The 19,772-nt window shown below is 40.7% G+C and overlaps 1 protein-coding gene across 1 annotated transcript in view; it reads right to left on the bottom strand.

The window, feature by feature from the left end:
• The window catches only part of SEMA5A (semaphorin 5A), a 574,926-nt gene extending 557,116 nt beyond the window's left edge, over positions 1-17,810 (bottom strand). The window contains exons 1-2 of the mRNA XM_077116834.1: positions 17,650-17,810; positions 4,578-4,638 (exon numbers count right to left, since the gene is read on the bottom strand). The gene's annotated coding sequence lies outside the window, so the exon portion shown is untranslated. The remainder of the gene's footprint in view (positions 1-4,577; positions 4,639-17,649) is intronic.
• Between the last annotated feature and the right edge of the window lie 1,962 nt (positions 17,811-19,772).

The raw sequence follows: 19,772 nt of genomic DNA on the forward strand, positions 1-19,772 counted from the left end.
TAGATGTAAAGTATGATTTATCATTAGAAAAGAGAGTAATATAAAGCACCTCATCAATAGATTAAAGAAGAAAAAACATGTTCATCTCAACAACTACAGAATATACTTTGGTAAAATTTAGCATGTATTTAACATAAAAAAAAAAAACTCTTAGCCAAAGAGTAACCGATGGGAATTTCCTTAAATTAATAGAATATCTATTAAAAAGTCAGACATGTTACTTCATGGTGGAAATTTGAAGGCATTCAATTTAAAGAGAAGCTTAAGATAAGCATTCTTATTACCAACACTTCTACACAGCATGAGACAATGAAAGAGGAACAGCACACCTTTAATTGCAGGCTATATAATTGTCTCCATTACAATACTTGTCTGCAGATAAATAGAATAAACAGAAAGCTCTACAACATTGCTGAATAGAATACCATCATAAAAATCAATTATATTCCCATAAACCAGTAGCAAATATTAGAAAAAGATAACATTAAGCAATGAAAAACAATCAATATATGTTACCTAAGGATAATTTTAGCAAAAGGTATGCAGGAGCTTTGTGGGAAACTTATAAAAATAAATTGACAGATCCTAACTGAGGGCCCAAATGAATTAAATACTATCCCACATGCATGCATGGAATGATTCAGTATATAATATCCTGAAAATGAAATACTCATTCAGAGATAAACATTTTCCCAAATTTAGCTATAAATATAATGCAGATCCAATCAAAATCTCCAAATGACTTTTTCTGGAACTTAAGCTGACCCTAGAATCTATAAGCATGGCAAGAGCAAAGACCCAAGAGTGGTTAAGGAATTTCTCTAGGAGATGAATAAGACAGGTGGGATTATAAGTTATCAGTAGTGTTTTTAAGGCTATGAAAATCAGGACATTGTGCTACTAGCAGAGGGATAGAAAAAGAGACATAACCAACATAACAGCCTTATCCAGATCCACACAAAGGCCCTCTCAGTACAGAGCGAAATGGCATCGCAGCTCACCGGGGAGAGGAGCGACTCCTAAAAAATGGCTTCAAGACAACAGCCTACCCATATTTAAAAAAAATTTAATTAGGTCCCTCCCTCAAGCCATCCTTAGAAATAATTTCAAAGTAGTTTACATCAAAAGTGAAAAACATAACATTAAAACTTTTAGGAAAACATAGAAGTTATCTGTATGACCTCTTGATAGGGAAGTGGTTCTTAATACAAGATTCAATGACCAACCATAAAGGGAAAAAAATCAATAAGCAGACAGAATTAAGGTTTAGAACTTACATGAGGAAATACAACTCAAAAGCAAGCCACAGCCTGGGGCAATTTTCAATGCATACAGATGGCAAAGAATGGGATGGGGAACATATTTTCAAACTCCTACCAAGTATTGGAAAAGGACAACGCAGTAGGAAAATGTGCCAGTAAGAGGCAATTCATGGAAGAGGAAGCTCGTATATCCAGGAAGCATGAGAATGTCATGCAACCTCCCTAATAATCATGGAAATTCAATTAAAACAGGGAGGTACAATCTCATACTGACCAGATTGGAGATAGTGAAAAAGTCTGACAATACCAACTGTTATCAAGCATTGGCAAGGGGAATTTTAGAGGTGTAAATTGGTATAATCACTTGGGAAGGCATTTTGGCCGCTCTTGTAAAGTTGAGATTACACATTTCTTACAGTACAGTTGACAAAGTGGCAGAGGGTCATGCTGTTTGCTGCGAGTTTATATAAAGTATTCAAATCATATGAAACTAGAGATTTTTATGATAGTTATCCCATGCATAAGTAGTTATCACATGTATATACATACTATATATAATTGTATATATAATATATATATTATACTATATATAATTGTATAGATGCATAAGTATATATAGTTCTACACACACAAACATGCACACATATTAATGATTTCTAGATATATACACAGCCGTTGAATAACATGGAAATAATACATCCTTCTGTACACATGCATAGTATGAAAATTCAACTAAATTCAAGTTGTTTACCTCTGGGGAGGGCAGGGGAGAAGGGGATTGTAGAAAGATGGACAAGTGCCTCCAACTTTAGCTGTGGTTCTGTTTTCTATTTTAAGAAAAATACATCAAGAAAATATTGTAAAATATGAAGATTGGTCAGAGCTGGTTTGATGGCTATTCATGAGATTATCAAACGTTTCTGTAGGCACAAAATAGTTCCTAATTCAATGAAGAAGGTTAATTGAAAGTAAGGAAGTGCAGGCAGTAGGCAGTGGAAGCTCATTAGTGCAGTTTTGTCCTGAGGAGGAACAAAGAAACTGGTAGCAGCTGGGGGGATATGTGCACAGAGGGCTATTATTTTTAAAGTAGGTCATTTAAACATGTTTATGTGTTTATTGAAATACCTCCATGGCCAGGGAGAAATTGACTCTGTAGTGGAAGAACAAGATCATCCCAGGAACAGGGTCATGAAAGTCTCCCTGGCAATGTAGGAGGTGACTCCCAGGGATGAGCCTAGCCCTAGCACTGTGGGATCAACAATGCCATCCTGTCCAAAAGGGGGGAAAGAAGTATAACAGATAAAGTATGAGTAGTTGAGAGAGTTCAAATAGAGTCAAGAGGCTACTCTGAAGGCCACTCTTATACAAACTTCAGCTAGACATTGCTACCTATTGTAGTTCACCAAACCCCAACCAAAACCATTCCTGCTAAACCTTAAAAAAAACACCTAGGGCTTTATATGAGATTCTACAAAGGTCCCATGCACTAGGATTACTTTCCAGAAACCTACAACCTCCAGATGAGTTCCTAGGCCAGATGAGTGCTGAAATGCAGAGGGGCCAGCCTCTCCAGAATATCAGCTAGTTCCATCCCCCTATCCCATATTATCGACAGCCCCTTCCAACATGAAAAAGTTAGAATGGGCTTAGAGCAAATAACCCTAAAGAGTGGGAGAAAGATCAAAGTAGATGATGGAGCTATACAGAGAAGATAGGGTTTAACAAATTAGTATGATTACTGAATCATATTGATATTCTTTTTAGTCTCCAATGTCTTGGAGCAGCTAATAGTAAAAGCCCAAAATTGTGGAATTGTAACCCATACGAAACTCTGAAATCTGTTCTACAACTAATTGTGGTGGTGTGCTTTGAAATTTATTGCTTTTTGGTATATATGTTATTTTTCACACACACAAAAAGTTATGAAAGCATAGCTGTATGATGATACTATGAACCATTGATTGTACACTGTAAAAGATCACCTGGTATGTGAATATATAATGTATATCAATAAAATTGCATTTTTTTAAAAAAGTACATACCAGGAGCAGAGGCCTTGGAAAGATAAGAGGCAATGGGAAATTGGGTCAGAGGGAGCAGGGGCCTCCTAGCACTGTTACAGGAGAGAGGACTGAGGACAGTCCAGGTGCAGGAAAGAATAGAAGCTATAAAACTGACAATCTGGAAATCAGGAAAACAAACACATTGGCGAAGCCTATTCAAGAATCTTCATGCCGTATTGATTGACCAATTGAGGCTCATGGTCACAATCTTAAAATTAAACCTGTCAGCATCCTTGTGGAATTTCTCCATCAAAGATCTGCTCAGACACTGGTGCAGAGAAGGTTGATGCTTGGGTCCCACCAGGACCTGATTTCCCCAGGCAACAGAAGGAGAAAGGAATGAAAAATTTAGGGATGTTTACAGGAAGTGACTTGAAGGGTGAGGCACTCAATTTCAGCCGACTAAGGAGGACATGGGGACAAAAAAAAAAATGATGACGTCAATGAATTGAAGGAATAGATAAGGCCAAGGGACTCTTGTGATGGGCACTGAAGGCCTGAAAGGGATGAAGTCATTGTGGTAATGGGACGGGGGTCTTGAGGTTGCACAGTGGTCCAGGGTCTGACCACAGGCTGAGGAGGAGGAGTTCATAGTTGCTGAAGGTGATGAGGACAGACAGGGCAGGGAACAGGTGACCATCATCTTAGGGGTTGATCAGAATATATGTTGAAATCACCAAGACCAGTCTTCGGTGAATGAGGTGGTATAACATAGGAAGGTTGACCAAAAATCACCATGAGTATTTTACGGATGTTCAAAATGAAGTTCAGAGCAGAATAAACCTCAATGTAATAAATCACAGACCGATAACTGGAGGCACCCAGAAGTATCTGCCTCCAGGCTCCATGCACTTTCCACCATAGCAAAGTGCTTATGCATGCCTTCAGCCCAGTAAATTTTAATAACTACATGCTGGAATTCGATGTTAATCTCCAGTACTTCCTCTCTAAGGAGTGGGTGATGACTTAATCAAAATGACTAATCAGATGTATCTGGGGAGTTTTTTCAACATATACAAGCCAAGACTGACCCTGGACCTGGTGAATCAGAGTCTGTAGAGGCTGGCGCTCGGGCTTGGGATTTTATAAATCTGCCCAGGTGATTCTGAAACCCAGCCTGGTTAAAAATCACTGAGCTCAGGCAGTGTGATGGTGGCTCAGTGGCAGAGTTCTCACCTGTCATGCCAGAGACCTGGGTTGGATTCTCGGTGCCTGCCCATATAAACAAAAAAAGAAAAGAAAAACCACTGACCTCAAGCCATTCTCAGTACAAGTGCTTGACTTTCTTCAGAGAATGAATTATTCTGATGTTCCTAAGAAAGAAATGGTCCAAGAGAATGTTAGTGCCTCATTCTGAGTGGTTTCCTGTCCATCTCTCAGATTCTGAAATTCTTGCTCTGGGCATCTTATGCCACAACTCATTCTGGACTGGACTGGGTCAACATATGTGTTTCTGTTCTGAATCACAGGCAATCACAGAAGATGTTTTATATTTGCTAATCTGGCTCAAAAGTTCACTAAAATGCCAACTTTTATCAATTGATTTCTGTAACACATTTGCTTAGCTCTAATATCCTCTTTAAAATGCTCATTGCCAATTTAAGAACTCTATATTATGGGTCTCTCTCTCTCTCGCCTTTTCTCTTTCTCTCTCTCTCTGTCCCTCCTCTGCCTACCTCTCCCCCCGACACCCACACATACACATACATGCACACACACACCCCTACACTCTTTTCTGCTGGGATCACCTTTCACAGCTTTGTGCACAGGTGGAAGGGGCCCTCTCTGAGATATAACTGAATAAGGACACCCCCCCCCCCCATTGAACAACACCAAGACTTTCACACCATTGTTTGCTCTTCCAGCTCAACCAGCACGGGCATGCTTATTTAGTCATGCCAGCATAAGAGCTGCAATAATATTTATTTCACCTTTGCCTACCCCCAGGAGATGATGTCACCTCACCTCACCCTCTGGGAAACAGGTCAGGATCTTGGTGGTGAGGAAATGGCCTGTAGGTATGTTCTTCCCAGAAAATTGTGACACACCATCCACCCTCCCCAAGTCAGACACTGCTGCACTCGGAGTGAGCTGGATTGTCTTCTTTTCATTCCCCAGAGCCTCATGAATTGCAGGTCTATAATGGGAGATTCATCTATGTGTGGTGCTTTGCATCATTGAGGTTATAAACACCAAAGGCTTATGCAGATTCTCGGTGGCATGTCTTGCAAAGCAGCTTTCATATATCAATACCTGTGGCAGATTGAGTTATCTGCCCCAGAAAAAATATGTTCTTGGTCTTAATCCATTCCTATTGGTGTGAACCTATGTAAATAGGACAGTTTGAGGATGGTATCTATAGTTATGATGTGGCCCAACTGAATCAGGATGGATTTTAATCCAGTTCCTGGCAGCCTTATAGAGAAGGTCATGGGGAAATGCCATGGGGAAGAGCAGGGTGCCGGAAGTCAACAGAACCCAGAAGAGAAAGGAGAGGGCATTGCCATGTGATGGGAAAGCCAAGGAACCCAAGGCTTGCCAGCCACCCAGAACACTGCCCATCCCAGTAGGAAGTGAGCCATTTAGCCACTGAAACTGTCAGCCAATAAGCTGCTCTTGTTAAGCAACCTATTGTGTGCTATTTGTCATAGCCACTAGAAACTAGGACAGTTTTACACTATTGGGCACTTCTTACATTCTAGGCTCTAATCCAGGAAAGTCTAGAATGTCCCAATAGCCCCTCATAAACACCCTGTATGGTGCGGACTGCTATTACTACGTAATGAACAAGGAAATGTAGGCACAGAGAGGTTAAGTAACCTGCCAATGATTAAACAGCAAGGTTAAACAGTGAGGAGGTCTAGATGGGATTCCAGATGCCATACTGCAGACCCCAGAAGCTTGCTTTTCACTGCCGGCTCCACTAGGTGCTAGACCATGGTATACAAATTCACTCTGTCAAGGATCCCAGGTCAGTAAAGATAGTAAATAATTTAGGCTTTGCAGGTCCTATGATCTCCATTGCAACTATGGACAATACATAAATGAACAAGCAAGACTGTGTTCCAATAATACTTTATTTACAAAAACAGGCTGAGGGCCAGCTTTGGACCCCGGATCGTAGTATGCTGCTCCCTGCTGTAGACCAGTGGTTCTCAAACTTGAAGATGCCTCAGAATCACCAGGAGAGTTTGTTAAAACCTGACCTGTCCCAACCTCCCAGGTTTCTGATTGGTGAGTCTTGGGTAGGGCCCAAGTATCTTCAGCCAGCCTCTGGGTGCATCTCCTACTTCTGGTGTGGGATCACCTGCTGAGAACCACTGACCAGACAAACATTAGCACAGCTGGCATGTGATCTTTTGAAAGCAAAATAGCACTTGGCCATTCTTATGGTGAAAGCCCTATCATGTTTTTCACCTTGCAATCATCCTTCTCAGACATTTCGATATTATTTTTCTGAAACATCAGCTCAGAGGACAGAGAGCACATTTTACCTTCTTGGTATTTTCCATGCATGGTATAATGATTTACATGTCCTGTGGGCTCAAAAATGTTCATTTGTAGAGTCAAAATAAAGCAAATGACAGTCTTCCTACATTCGATTGTTTCCAACCATTTAAAAATGTGACCAAAAATACTAAATATTTCGGTAAATTTCTCCAATCAGAGGACTGATGCAACCTATAATTGTGTTGCAACTCCTTTCTCCCAGTTGATGCATTTTAAGAAATTCTACATTTCAAGATGGTCCTGAGTTTTGTCTAAGCCACTTGAAATATAACCTGCCCTGAGTTATGACTCTAAATAAGTAGAAGCCCTGGCTTGTCAAGATACTGTTCTTTGGAGATTGGGGCAAAAAGGAGTTGTAGTTTCCAGGATTTCACAGAAGGCATTACGGATCCAGGAAAAAACAGTCCTTGCTGAAGTTAAAAGATTGGCATCAGGCTGACTGGACATATTTAGAGAGAACTTGGGCAGACAGTACCTGCCTGGGCTGATTTCCCCTCCAGGTAAATTGTCACATGGCACGAGCAGGTGATCTCCTCAGGCATCTTCTGGGCTGTAGCCGAACCAGCAAAGTGCCAGGATCACCTTACTTAGAAAATTGGGTAGTAAATGAAAACATCCTTCAAATGACTTTGAATTTACAGAAGAAAAACTCCTGTGGTTTCAAAGTACGACTTTTATGTTTTCCTAATTCCGAGAAAAAATGAAAATAGCAGCAGAATGAAAAGACTGCTGGCCGTCTCCAGTCCACAGGCATCAGTGCTTTCTGGCAACCAAATGTTAATTTGAGTTGACAAAACACTCTTGGAGCTTTCATACTATTTCATAATGAAGAGACAAACTTCACTTCTTAGCATTTTCGTTCGGAGTTTAAGAGGTTCCATTCCCGAGGTCAGCAAGCAGATGGAGTAGAAGAGGAGGATATATAATTGCAGATTATGAAACCACAAAATTAATATTCCTTTGCTAACACCAGCACAGGATTGGAGAGCCAGAGGGATTTTCGATATCACTGAGCCTGAACCTCTTCGTGCAGACAAGGTTACTGACGCTGGGGTGATCGCATGAGTTCCCAGATTCATGTGGCCAGCTACAAACACAGCCACATCTGATACCAGATCCTCTGGTCTACAGGCCAGTCCTCTTGCTATTACCTCCCCTATCTCCTTTAATTCCTTACAGGAAAGGGGCTCCAACTGATCCTTCAATGCTTCGGTTAGAATTCAAATGTAAAAGTGTGTGCATGTGGGTATGCATGCATGCACATGCATGTATGTATATGCATGTGTACATGTGTGCCTACATGCATATGAGTATGTGATTGTATGTACAGGTTTGTGTGTGCCTGCATGGGTGTGTGCATGCATGTATGAGTGTGTGCATGTCCACATGTGCACGTATGTCTCCGTGTGTGTGTGTGCATGTGTGCACATCCACAATAGTTCCTTGAGTACACATTTTAGTTTAGCCCAACATTTTTGGGCATTTTATAGTTTATAGGGATCTGTTAAATCAGTGTACGTTTTTAATTAAGACTATCTTAGCCTTCACTATGTGTAGTAATGACAGTTTCTTTGATTGGGCTGTATGTGACCTCACATGACAAAGCCGGAAACACAGTAGAAATGTTCAGGCAACAGAAAAGCTAGCGCTGTTGTGGCATAATATTTCCTAATTCTCCAAGGACCCTTCTATCTTCTCTGCCACATCATCTGACTCAAAATGCTGCCCCAAGATTCCAGCCAGAAAAGAAGGGAGGGGAGAAAGGAGAAAAGGAGAGGGTACACTTGCACATATGGACGTTGCACACGTTTCTTTGGCCAGAATTTAGCTCTTTGATTAGATCTAGATTCTGAGTGTCCATGTGCCCTTCAGTAGTAACATGTATTATATAGCAGTGTATGTCGTGGGATATAGAATTGTATAGTATCATGTTGTATTATATAGTATTGCATAGTATTTTATGGGATTATACGGTACATATTATGTACTACAGGAGAAGTGATGGTTATTGGGGCCAGCTAGAGGTTCCCATCATGGTCGGCCCCTCTGGCCACCCAAACTCCTTTGCCAGCCCTTGTTCTCCCCCAAAGAGCACATCCACGCTGACCCATGTCAAAAGATCCCTAGGTCTCATGCCATGCATCCACCAGCAAGTCTGTAATCTCTGTAGGATACACACCCTTCTCCACCAGACCCAGGCTTGTTCCTCTCAGCCTGGGAACCATACATTAGAAGACAAGTTTTCTGGCCACCCACCTCATTCAATATAAAATGGTGGAATAGGGAAAGAAAACCTCTATCAAAAATAAAAGCCAAACATCTTTCAGTGGAAGATGAACAGCAACCACACGAGCAGGACATGGGAAGTCCCCCTGCTCTGGTGGAGGAGCCAGTTTCTCGGTCATTCCATCTGAAAGCCTTTGGTGAGCTCTCTGGAAATGATATATGGGGCCACTGTACCCCTGGTCCATTCACTTTTAGGGTTCATCTGGGGCTTGCACAGCCTTTTCTGCTTACCCCCAGCAAGTGGCTATGGGATTCCCAATCATACCCTTCGTGCAGGCTCAGCTTGTGGTTTCTTTGGCAACACATTTTCTTCCAAAATGCAGCATGCTTCTTTGGCAACACAATTTCCCCTTAAACGTGGAAATTCAGCATCTTTATTTCCTGGTGTCTGGGTTCTGTGAAAGGTCTCCCCAGGTTCGTAGGGACCACTCTGGGAGCATGTGAAGATAGGGCTGGCGGGGAAGGCATTCCCTTATTCAGATTTCCCAATGCCTGGCAGAAAATTGCTCACATGAGGAGCATGATGAAGCACCGGGGATCGCACAGTTCTGTCCCCTGTCCTTACCAGCTCCTCTGAGCTGCCTGTTATCGCCGTTTTGTAATAGACTTTGACCATTTTCACCTTGCACAGCCCCTTGCAAAGCCACGGGCAATGGAGTAATTTCCTCCAAAGAGAACCTACTCTAACAGAATTCTGGTCCCAGCCAGAACACACCAAGATGCTGACTTCTCTGACCAGTGCCCTTAATGGCAGCCTCGGCATGTGTTCTGCCTCCCAAGACACTGCAGATGGCAGTGTCATTGAGTGTTTTGTCACTGCATGACAAGGGTCACTAGTTTTCCAGCCACCAAAATCTGTCTTTGCTTCCCACTCTGTTTTGCTTCCTCTGAGCTGATGGCATCAATTTTAGTTTCTGACACAGCCAGCATTCCATGGCCAGGTAGCAAATTCTGCTCGATAGGTTCAGCTGTGTTTGATAGCAACCCAAACTTACGGTGGCTCAAGAAAGAAAATTTCTTTCTTTTTCATGTAAAATCCAAACTGGTGTCTCGACTCCACAAGGTCACTGGAGACCCAGGGTCTTCTTTCTTATTGCTTTGCCATGCCTTGGCCTTCATGGCCTTAGGTTTCTCACCACCAGCCAGTGGTGAGGCAGAAAGAGGCCTGTTAAGTAATGCACAACTTGGGGGTTTCTCAGATTGCTTCTGTTCGATTTCATTATTCAGAAGTGAATCTTAAGAATAAACTCATTTTTCAGCATGGCATGGTGCCCAGACGACACTCAGGGTTTTATTGCTATAGAAGGAAGGGAAGTCAATATTATGGAACATGAGCAGTCTCTGCCACACCATGGAATTAACTGCATGCATCTTTTTAATGTTAAATATAAATATCTAGGAAATAATCTATAATTGGTTTGTAGATATAATTGCCTTGTGGCTATACTTTTACCACCAAACTTCATCACGCAGACTACACATGAAACTTCCAGTAAGGATTACCTAGGAGATTACTTACCCGAGACTTTAGGCTGGCTTGGTCCTTTTGTCATTTGATCTCCTCCCAAACCCCTACAAGGCATCCACACTAGATTATATCAGCCTAGCTTTTCCCTATATTTAAAATAATATCAATTCAGGTGAAGAAGTCTTTCTGTAACTGCTCAAAGTTCACACTTTGGGTACATCTGGTTCAACTCCTTATTTCAACTTGCCCATTAAGCTTTTAATGTCAATGAACATAATTTTCTTTGTCTGAGATCTACTTTGTTCTTTCTAGAAGGTTCATGATCTTTCTACAAAACACTGAGTTTATCTTCTATTTTCTTTTGTGCCATTAAGTGTCTCAAATATGATAATTTTGTAATTAGTATCCTATTGTTTTAATAATGGAGTGTACCATTTGTGTTTTCTGCTGACTGATGCACTAGATAAGGCACTGTGATCTGGAAGTTTAGAGTGTGAGTTGATGCTCAGTAGAAGCTCATCTATTAGAATCCTGAGTGTTCTGGATTAAAAGTGCACCCCTTCAAAGGGATTTTGGGATTCCAGAAGTAGTACCAGGCTTCAGCTATATTTTTTGTTGTTGCTGCAAATTTCCCCATTCAGGAGGTCTCAAGTATGGTAACATCAAATGCGGAACCTCCTTGAGAGAAATCTTGTGACTACAACTTTTCAGGGAAGAGTTTTCTTCCCCCTACTACAGCTCAAGAGAAGACAGCTTCTTTGTTATCTCTTTACTGGTAAGTGGATGTTTCCCAAACCCTTTCAATGAAGATGAAGCCAATCAGTGGTACTGGCTTTATTTGGGGAGGGAGGGCAATTTTATCTCCTCAGTTTTATCACATCATCTTGCATGGTCCTTCTTTGCTGTGGCCATTGAAATCCCATGCCCTTAGTTATTGATTATCAAGATAGGCATACCAACTGATGCTATCACCCCCCACAGCACCCCAACTCAAACAAAGCAGCCAGCAAATTTCTGTTCTCTCTTCATTTTTTTGTCCCTAGAATTTTCTTTATTTCCATGTGAGTTCAATTATGCATTTCAAAGAAGTCTGTTTTTATTATCCTACCTTGCTAAGTGTTTTCTAGTGAGAGGGACTTCAGAATACCTTGTGTACAGTGTTCCCATAAAAAGAAGTCAGCCTCTTTATTTTAACTATGAAGATACAGACTAAGTTATGTGTCTCAATATGATAAATCATAGTGGAAGCAACAGAATAGAAAGGGAACACTTGTAACATTTTTCGTGGACCAAAGGTGGAGATGCCTGGGTTTCAGGGCATCTTTGGCTGTTTGAGCTGGGTCCCCGATGCTGTTCAGTCCAGGCAGCCATTCTATCTCCCCTTCCCCAGTTACTCATCTTTTCATGGAAATTCCAGTGAACCTTTTCCATCCTGTGTCCTGGCCAGTGTCTAGGAAAGGGGAAAAGGAGGGGACATGGGAAGATAGGAAAGAAGAAAGAAAGAGCTTTTAAGTTGGTGCTCCTCTGTTTTAGACAGATAGGAAGCTTAAGGGATTGCTCACAAGAGGCTTTATGAGGCTCATGAACACCAGGAGAGATGTTTCCAGGCCCAGAGAATCAGTTATGGCATGAAATCATAGAAGAGAGCACACTCCACATCTCTGGAAGCCTGACACCTAGGGAAGCCATCCTCAGAGTTTACAGGATTATCATACTTCTCTCTTTCTTCCCCTATCAGTCTGGCCTCTCCAAGGAAACAGAACTGATAGGAGATCTACACATATCTAAAGACTATGAAATATATTACAAGAACTGGCTTGTGCAACCATGGGGTTTGGCGAGTCCAAAATTCCATAGGGCATGCCACAAGTTGGGAACTCAGTGGTGATGTTGAATTCTCCAGGAGAAGCTGCCTGTTAAAATCATCGGTTCTTCCCTTAAGATCGCCAACTGATTGGTTGAGAAGAATCCTCTGATTGCTGAAGGCAATTTGTCTCCTTCAATGATTGTAGATGCAATCAGCCATAGATGTATTCAACCAGCTAATGATTTAAGTCCATGAAATATCCTCAGAGTAACAATCAGGCCAGTGCTTGGTTGACCAAATAGCTGGACCCCATAACCCAGCCAAGTGAGCTCATGGACTTAACCATCACAGCGCCCAAAGAAGACAGTTTCTTCTTGACTCCTCAGAGCATTTCTGATCATCAGTGGCAGCAGTGTGCCTCCCCAACATGGCACCCTGAGAATAGGCATGGCCAAGTAGGAGCCACAGCAATAGTGGCAGGCATCATCAGACAGTAGACCATGATGGCAGCTAACTGGGGTTGAAGATGTGTGTGAGTAATTATTCTAGTTTACTAGCTGCTGGAATGCAATATACCAGGAACAGAATGGCTTTTCCAAAGGGGAATTTAATACGTTGCTGGTTTACAGTTCTAAGGCCAAGAAAATGTGCCAATTAAAACAAGTCTATATCAACCAAAGACATCCAGAGAAAGATACCTTGGTTTGGTTCAAGAAGGCCAATGAAGTTCAGGGTTTCTCTCTCAAGTGAGAAGACACATGGCAAAATAGTCAGGGTTTCTCTCTCAGCTAGAAGGGCACAAGGCAAGCATGGCATCATCTGCTAGCTTCTTCTCCTGGCTTTTTGTTTCATGAAGCTCCCCAGGAGGCATTTTCCTTCTTCATCTCCAAAAGTCGCCGGTTGGTGAACTCTGCCTCGTGTGGCTATGTCGTTCAGCTCTGCTCTCTCTAAATCTCTCATTCTCCAAAATGTTTCCTCTTTTATAGGATGTCAGAAACTAATCGAAACCCACCCAGATGGGTAGAGACCTGCCTCTACCTAATTCAGCTTAACAACCACTCTTGATTAAATCACATCTCCAGGGAGATGATCTGATTACAGTTTCAAGCATACAATACTGAATAGGGATTAGAAGAAACAGCTGCCTTTACAAATAGGATTAGGATTAAAACAAGGCTTTTCTAGGATCCATACATCATTTCAAACCAGCACAGTCACAGTAATTCCTTTGCAGACTCCCAGAAATAACAGGGATAGATGCTACATAGTTGGCTGATTCCTGACAATCAAGCAGGTGAGGACCAAGTTCTCATAATTGGCTCCCTAAAGTTAAGGTAACTTTATATATTACCAAGATATGGACCATCTGGTGATGCTAAATATATAGACACTTTAGAAGAAGGAAAATCCCAAATCAAAGATGAAGGACAATTCATAAAAGGAGATATATTTTGAAGTAGATATTAAATATTAAATAACTTTACTAAAAACAAAAAATAAAATAGCAATGAGATCATTTTCCTCTATTAAACTGGCAATTATGAAATCTTTTGCTCTCTTATTTGTCTGACTGATAGACATGTAAATTTGAATAAATTTAATGGAGAGAAAACACTTAACATGAGTTTTCAAAGTATATGTACCACTTCACCCCAAAATTAATTTAAAGGAATAATAAAAGAGGTTTTCAACAGTTGGTGGCAGGAATTGTCACTATGGTACTCTTTAATACATAGTAGAAAATATGGAAACAATGTAAATAACCACAATAGAAGAACAATTAAATAAATTGTATTATATCCCTTTCATAGCCATATGGAGTCACTTAAGTCTCATTCTCTTTTCAATGCCCATTTTCAACACATAGGAAGTTGTTTATGACATACTTATTAAGTGAAAAAAAAGGTGAGAAAATCATATATAAATTATATAGTTCTAATTTTGTAAAAAAAGAAAAAGCAATTTACATTTATACACATGGGTAAAACAACTGAAAGTACGTCCAGAGATTGGCAATTTTTTTTTCATTATAATTTTCTCCATGTTCCACAATGAATATGTACCATCTTTATGTTCAGTGAAAGGGGCAATAAATACTCTTATTATGATTGAGTGTCTTTGTAGGTGGTATTTTGTGCAGATCTGAGAGATGCTCCAGGGAAGTGGGCTCCCATTGGCCCAGTCTTCCTCTCCGGTGACCAGGGCAGTCCAGTCCTCACAGCCGCTGCCCGGGGAGACCCTGTTGGCTTTGGGCCTGGAGGAGCCTCAGTTATTGTTGGCTGTTTCTTGAATGTTTCCCTGATATTGAAGGCTCTTGAATTTCTCATTCTTTCTGGTTTTGTTTCTGATATTTTATCTTTCTCTTTTCTCTATTCAGCAGCATCCCTTTCTGGGTTGTTTTGCTGGTTAGCTATTTCAACACTCCTCATACTGTTTCTTATACACAGTAGGTCAAACCATGTAAAAGTGCACAGTTTTCAAATATTTCACGAGTCTACTTCCATAGAGGGCATTTCAATTATACCTGCTAACCCATCTTGTAGAAGAATTCTTTTTCATGACTGATTAGAAATTCTAGCTAATGGATTGCCCTGGGCAAAGCTGCATGGGTCCTGAACAGTACTTTCATAGGGACATGAATTGGTTGATTTGAATTGGTTGACTTTTACTTGGGCATATTTTTTAATAGTACTTTTCTACTAATCTAAACCATCAACCTCAACTTAGACAGTCAGGTTGGAGTATTGAAAATGAAATTACCTCTATAATGTGAAGTATTTCAAAATAAATTTTAATTTAAAAATGCTAAAAGCTACAGATGGCTGGAAATAATTTAAAAACAGATAATCCAATTTTAAAATGCAAATTTCACATTGAAGTAGAAGAAACAAGTACCTGGAGTTATTAAAGTAGTAAAATAAAAGAAATTTAATCTAAAAACAAGCAGAAGTAGTTTAGCAAATAATTCAAAGAATTACTATTTAATATATCTTTGTTCTCTTTATACTATGTTACTTGTCTTTAATTTTGGTTTAAGAAATGAGATTCTCTTGGCCTGACCATGATGGTGAGATGAAGTATGATTTGGGCAGGCAGATAGATATAAAGTGATCAAATTCAAGAGAGGAGTCAATTTAGAATTGGTGAGACGGATGAGGTCCCAAAGAAAAGTTACGACTGAACCCTAGGGTTCAAAATTCAAGGAGAAAAAAGGAACCAGCAATTGATTCAGGTGTGTCCAAAAGACTGAAGGAAAATGAGGCCGGTCCAGGGTCTGGGAGCTGGGAGGGGAAAGCATGTACAGAAGCAGGAAAAGATCCACTCCATCGGTACAGCAGAGGATCCAGTAAATGGAGAGAAGCAACCCATTGGATTTAAGGTCACTTAAAGGCCAATTTGAAGCTGGTGACCTTGACAGAGCAGTTCTTGGAGAATGATGGGGCCACTGTCAAGAGAATGTGCATGAGCAAATGGAGTCAGGAGGTAGAGTTTATTTTTAGAGCAGTTTTGTCACAAAGCGTAGCAGTAATGGCTCAGGCCCTAACATTTACAGACCCCAGCTAAGATTAATAAGAGGTCCACTTATTAAATATTTAAACTGTAAATGAAGTTAACCAATTGTTACAGGAAAAATGGCCTATACTCCTAGCTTGATAAAAAGATGCTTTCCATGCAAGATTTTATCATCAGGGGAAACTGTAGTATTTCCTACAACTGCGTGTATATCTACAAGAATCTCAAAATGCATCCCCAAAGTTGCCATTGCAATTACCTCAAAGGCAAACAAACAAGATACTTTTTAACAACCTGGAAGACCAGGTTTGAATTTGGATACTGGGAGTCATCTCATTTCTTCTTCAGAATCTGGTGGCAGGACTGACTATATAATTTCAGGGCTTGGTGAAATCAGAAAATATGGAGCCCCTTGGTTAATAAATTATAAATAATTTCAAGATATCAACAGCAGAGCATTCAACCAAGCACGAGGTCCCTCAGTGCAGGGCCCTGTGTGACTGCGCAGGCTGCATGCCCGTGAAGCCAGCTGGACCTGTCTACAGCACCCATTGCTGTGTGTTTTCCTGTCATCTGCCCAGGTGGGGGGCTGGAGGAGAAGGAGAAGGGGAAGGCAGTCAGCCATCAAAAATGAAGTCCTACTATTACAAGACCTCACTCCCTTCAAGTTTTTGCCTAAATGTTACCTTCTCTATAAAGCCTGCCAGATTATTCAAGTTAAAATCTCATCTCTCTCCTCTTATACCCACTTCCACTTACTGAGCTCTAATTTTTTTCCAGAATACATGTCATTTTCCAACAAACTCAATTTTGCTTTTACTATGGTTATCATTGATCTCCTCCCACTGAAAAATAAGCTCCATTAACAACAGGGATTTTTATCTGTTTGGTTCACTGATATATTCCAGTCCTGAAAAAAAAAACTGTGCCAACTCATACTGAGTGCTCAATAAATATTTGTTGTTGATTGAATGATTGGAGGGAGAAAGGGGTGGATGAACTCAGGACCTAATAAATCAGTTAATGTGAGGGCTCCCTGGAAAAGTTCTTGACTCTAGAATCTCTCCTCTTGAATGTGTCTCAAATGGCACACTGGAACAACACTTCTTCTTCGTTAAAATGCAGTCATCACAAGGGCTTAACGTTATTAAACACGAACCTTGTGTCCAGTATTTTATTGCTTTGGCCCAATATTTAGAAAGACACAAAACAAGGGATAGTGGGAAAGTCCCTTTAAAGTGTAAAACTGAAATCAGCACAAGTTAGAGAGTGTCTGGGTAGAATAGGCAACTCCATAAAGGTGATTTCGCCAAAGTGGTGGCATCAGACACCATTGTGTCATTTTAACTTGAGATGCTAAAGTAGCCCTGATTGTGGAAGTGAGGGGGTGATGGCCTGGGAGATGATTTACTCCCCCCAGGAACCTGAGATTCATGGATGGTCTGGCAAGACCAGGGTGCCTGTGGAGTGATGGGGCTATGGGTGGGAGTGGGGTGGAAAAGGTGGGAAAGAAAATGTTCCTTAGAGCAAAAAATCCCCAGGGCCCAAAAAAGGAGGAGATAGGAAAGAGGCAACAAGAGTAGAAGTATGGACCTGGGATCCTGTTTCAGTTTGTTAATGCTGCCAAGATTGCAATATATCAGAAATGGGTTGGCTTTTATAAAGAGAATTCATTAAGTTATAAGTTTACGGATCTAAAGCCATAAAAATGTCCAAACTAAAGCATCCAGAGGATGGTACCTTGAGTCAAGAAGGGGCTGATGATGTTCAGGGTTTCTCTGTCATCTGGGAAGGCTCATGGTGACTTCTGCTAGCTTTCTCTCCCAGCTTCTCATTTCAAACAGCTTCCCTAAGGGTGTTTTCTTTCCGCATCTCCAAATGTTTCTGTCTGTGTCAGCTCTGAAGCTTTTTCCAAAATGGTTCCCTCTTAAAGGACTCCACATCTCCATGGAAACCACTTAATCAAAAGGTCATACCCACAATTGGGTGGGTCACATCTCCATGGAAACAACTTAATAAAAAAGATCCCACCCAAGATTTTGAATCAGGATTAAAGAACATGTTTTTTTCTAAGGTACACAAAAATTTCAAACCAGCTCAGATCCCATTTCAGATTTATGGATAAAATCGATCTCATCAGTGCATCTTTTACCTGGTACCTATGTTTATTAAGCATCTGAAATGGGGGCCAAGGAGCACCTTTCGGGGCATCCACATTACATGTTATCTTTGCCCTTTTTACTCCACTGAGTAAGTTCTACCTACTACATCTATGGAACTTTGCCCATGGAGTTTCTTTTATTATCTGGGCTCATAACCAAGATATCTGTTTCTGGCTTGGACTACCTGCTGGAGCAAATGAGAGAATAAAAAGAAACTAGGACCCTGGCCATTAGATTAATGCAAATCAAAACCACAATGAGATATCATCTCATACCCACCAGAATGGCAATTATCAAGAAATCAGAAAATGACAAGTGCTGGAGAGGATGTGGAGAAAGAGGCACACTTATCCACTATTTGTGGGAATGTCAAATGGTGCAATCGCTGTGGAAGGCAGTTTGGTGGTTCCTCAAAAAGCTGAATATAGAATTGCCATATGACCCGGCAATACCATTGCTAGGTATCTACTCAAAGGACATAAGGGCAAGGACACAAATGGACATTTGCACACCAATGTTTATAGCAGCATTATTTACAATTGCAAAGAGATGGAAACAGTCAAAACGTCCATCAACAGATGAGTGGCTAAACAAACTGTGGTATACACATACAATGGAATATTATGCAGCTGTAAGACAGAATAAAGTTATGAAGTATGTAATAACATGGATGGACCTTGAGGACATTATGCTGAGTGAGATTAGCCAGAAACAAAAGTACAAATACTGTATAGTCTCACTGATGTGAACTGACACTAGTGAATAAACTTGGAATATTTCATTGGTAACAGAGACCATCAGGAGATAGAAATAGGGTAAGATATTGGGTAATTGGAGCTGAAGGGATACAGATTGTGCAACAGGACTGAATATAAAAACTCAGAAATGGACAGCACAATACTACCTAACTGTAATACAATTATGTTAAAACACTGAAAAAGCTGCTCTGGATTTTACCATTCTTCAATTCTCCTGTCTTCTCTCTGGATGAAGAATATGGCTATATATCAATCTTTATGCAAAACAGAAAGGGAAGAACACCAGTGAGTTATTTACCTTTGGGACTGAAATATACTAAAACTAAAATCAAAATAACCACTGCCTGCAAGTGATCGTGAGGTTTCCCTATGGGAATTTAAGGATATGCAATTTAAAAATTAATCTATGCATGGCAATCTTTGGATTTCTGTATTAGTCACAATATTAATAAGGGAAGAAAATCTTCAGCAGACCACACCCAGCCGCTAAAATGGAAACATCCCAAAGACATCCTAGTGGTTTTTAACATTTGCAAAAGAAGCCATGGCATTTCAACAACCTTGCAAAGAGCAATAATAAAGTTACAACATATGAATATCAGTATGTCCTGTAAAGGATTAAGGAAACAAAATGCCTTTCCCCTGACATTTGGCAACTTTTGGCCAGAGGAACTGATGTGAGGATGTGTGCCTTCCCTTCTTCACCTTTAAGATGGGAGTGTTCATTGCATGGCTTTTCCCAAAGGCAACTTGTTTTTCTTTGGTTGTTTAATTGCTTCTGTTTTTTGCTATCCTGAGCTCCCCAGATATAGACCTAGTATAGGGATGCCATGAGATCCTGGACTTTGATGGAAGGAGCCTTTGGGGTGCCTTTCTTGGGGGAGGTTGATGTATGTTGCTTGCCGAGGGAGGGAAATGAATATTGAGACTAAGAGAGTACACT

The sequence above is a fragment of the Tamandua tetradactyla genome, chromosome 9 (assembly GCF_023851605.1).
Source record: "Tamandua tetradactyla isolate mTamTet1 chromosome 9, mTamTet1.pri, whole genome shotgun sequence".
NCBI classification, from domain to species: Eukaryota; Metazoa; Chordata; class Mammalia; order Pilosa; family Myrmecophagidae; genus Tamandua; species Tamandua tetradactyla.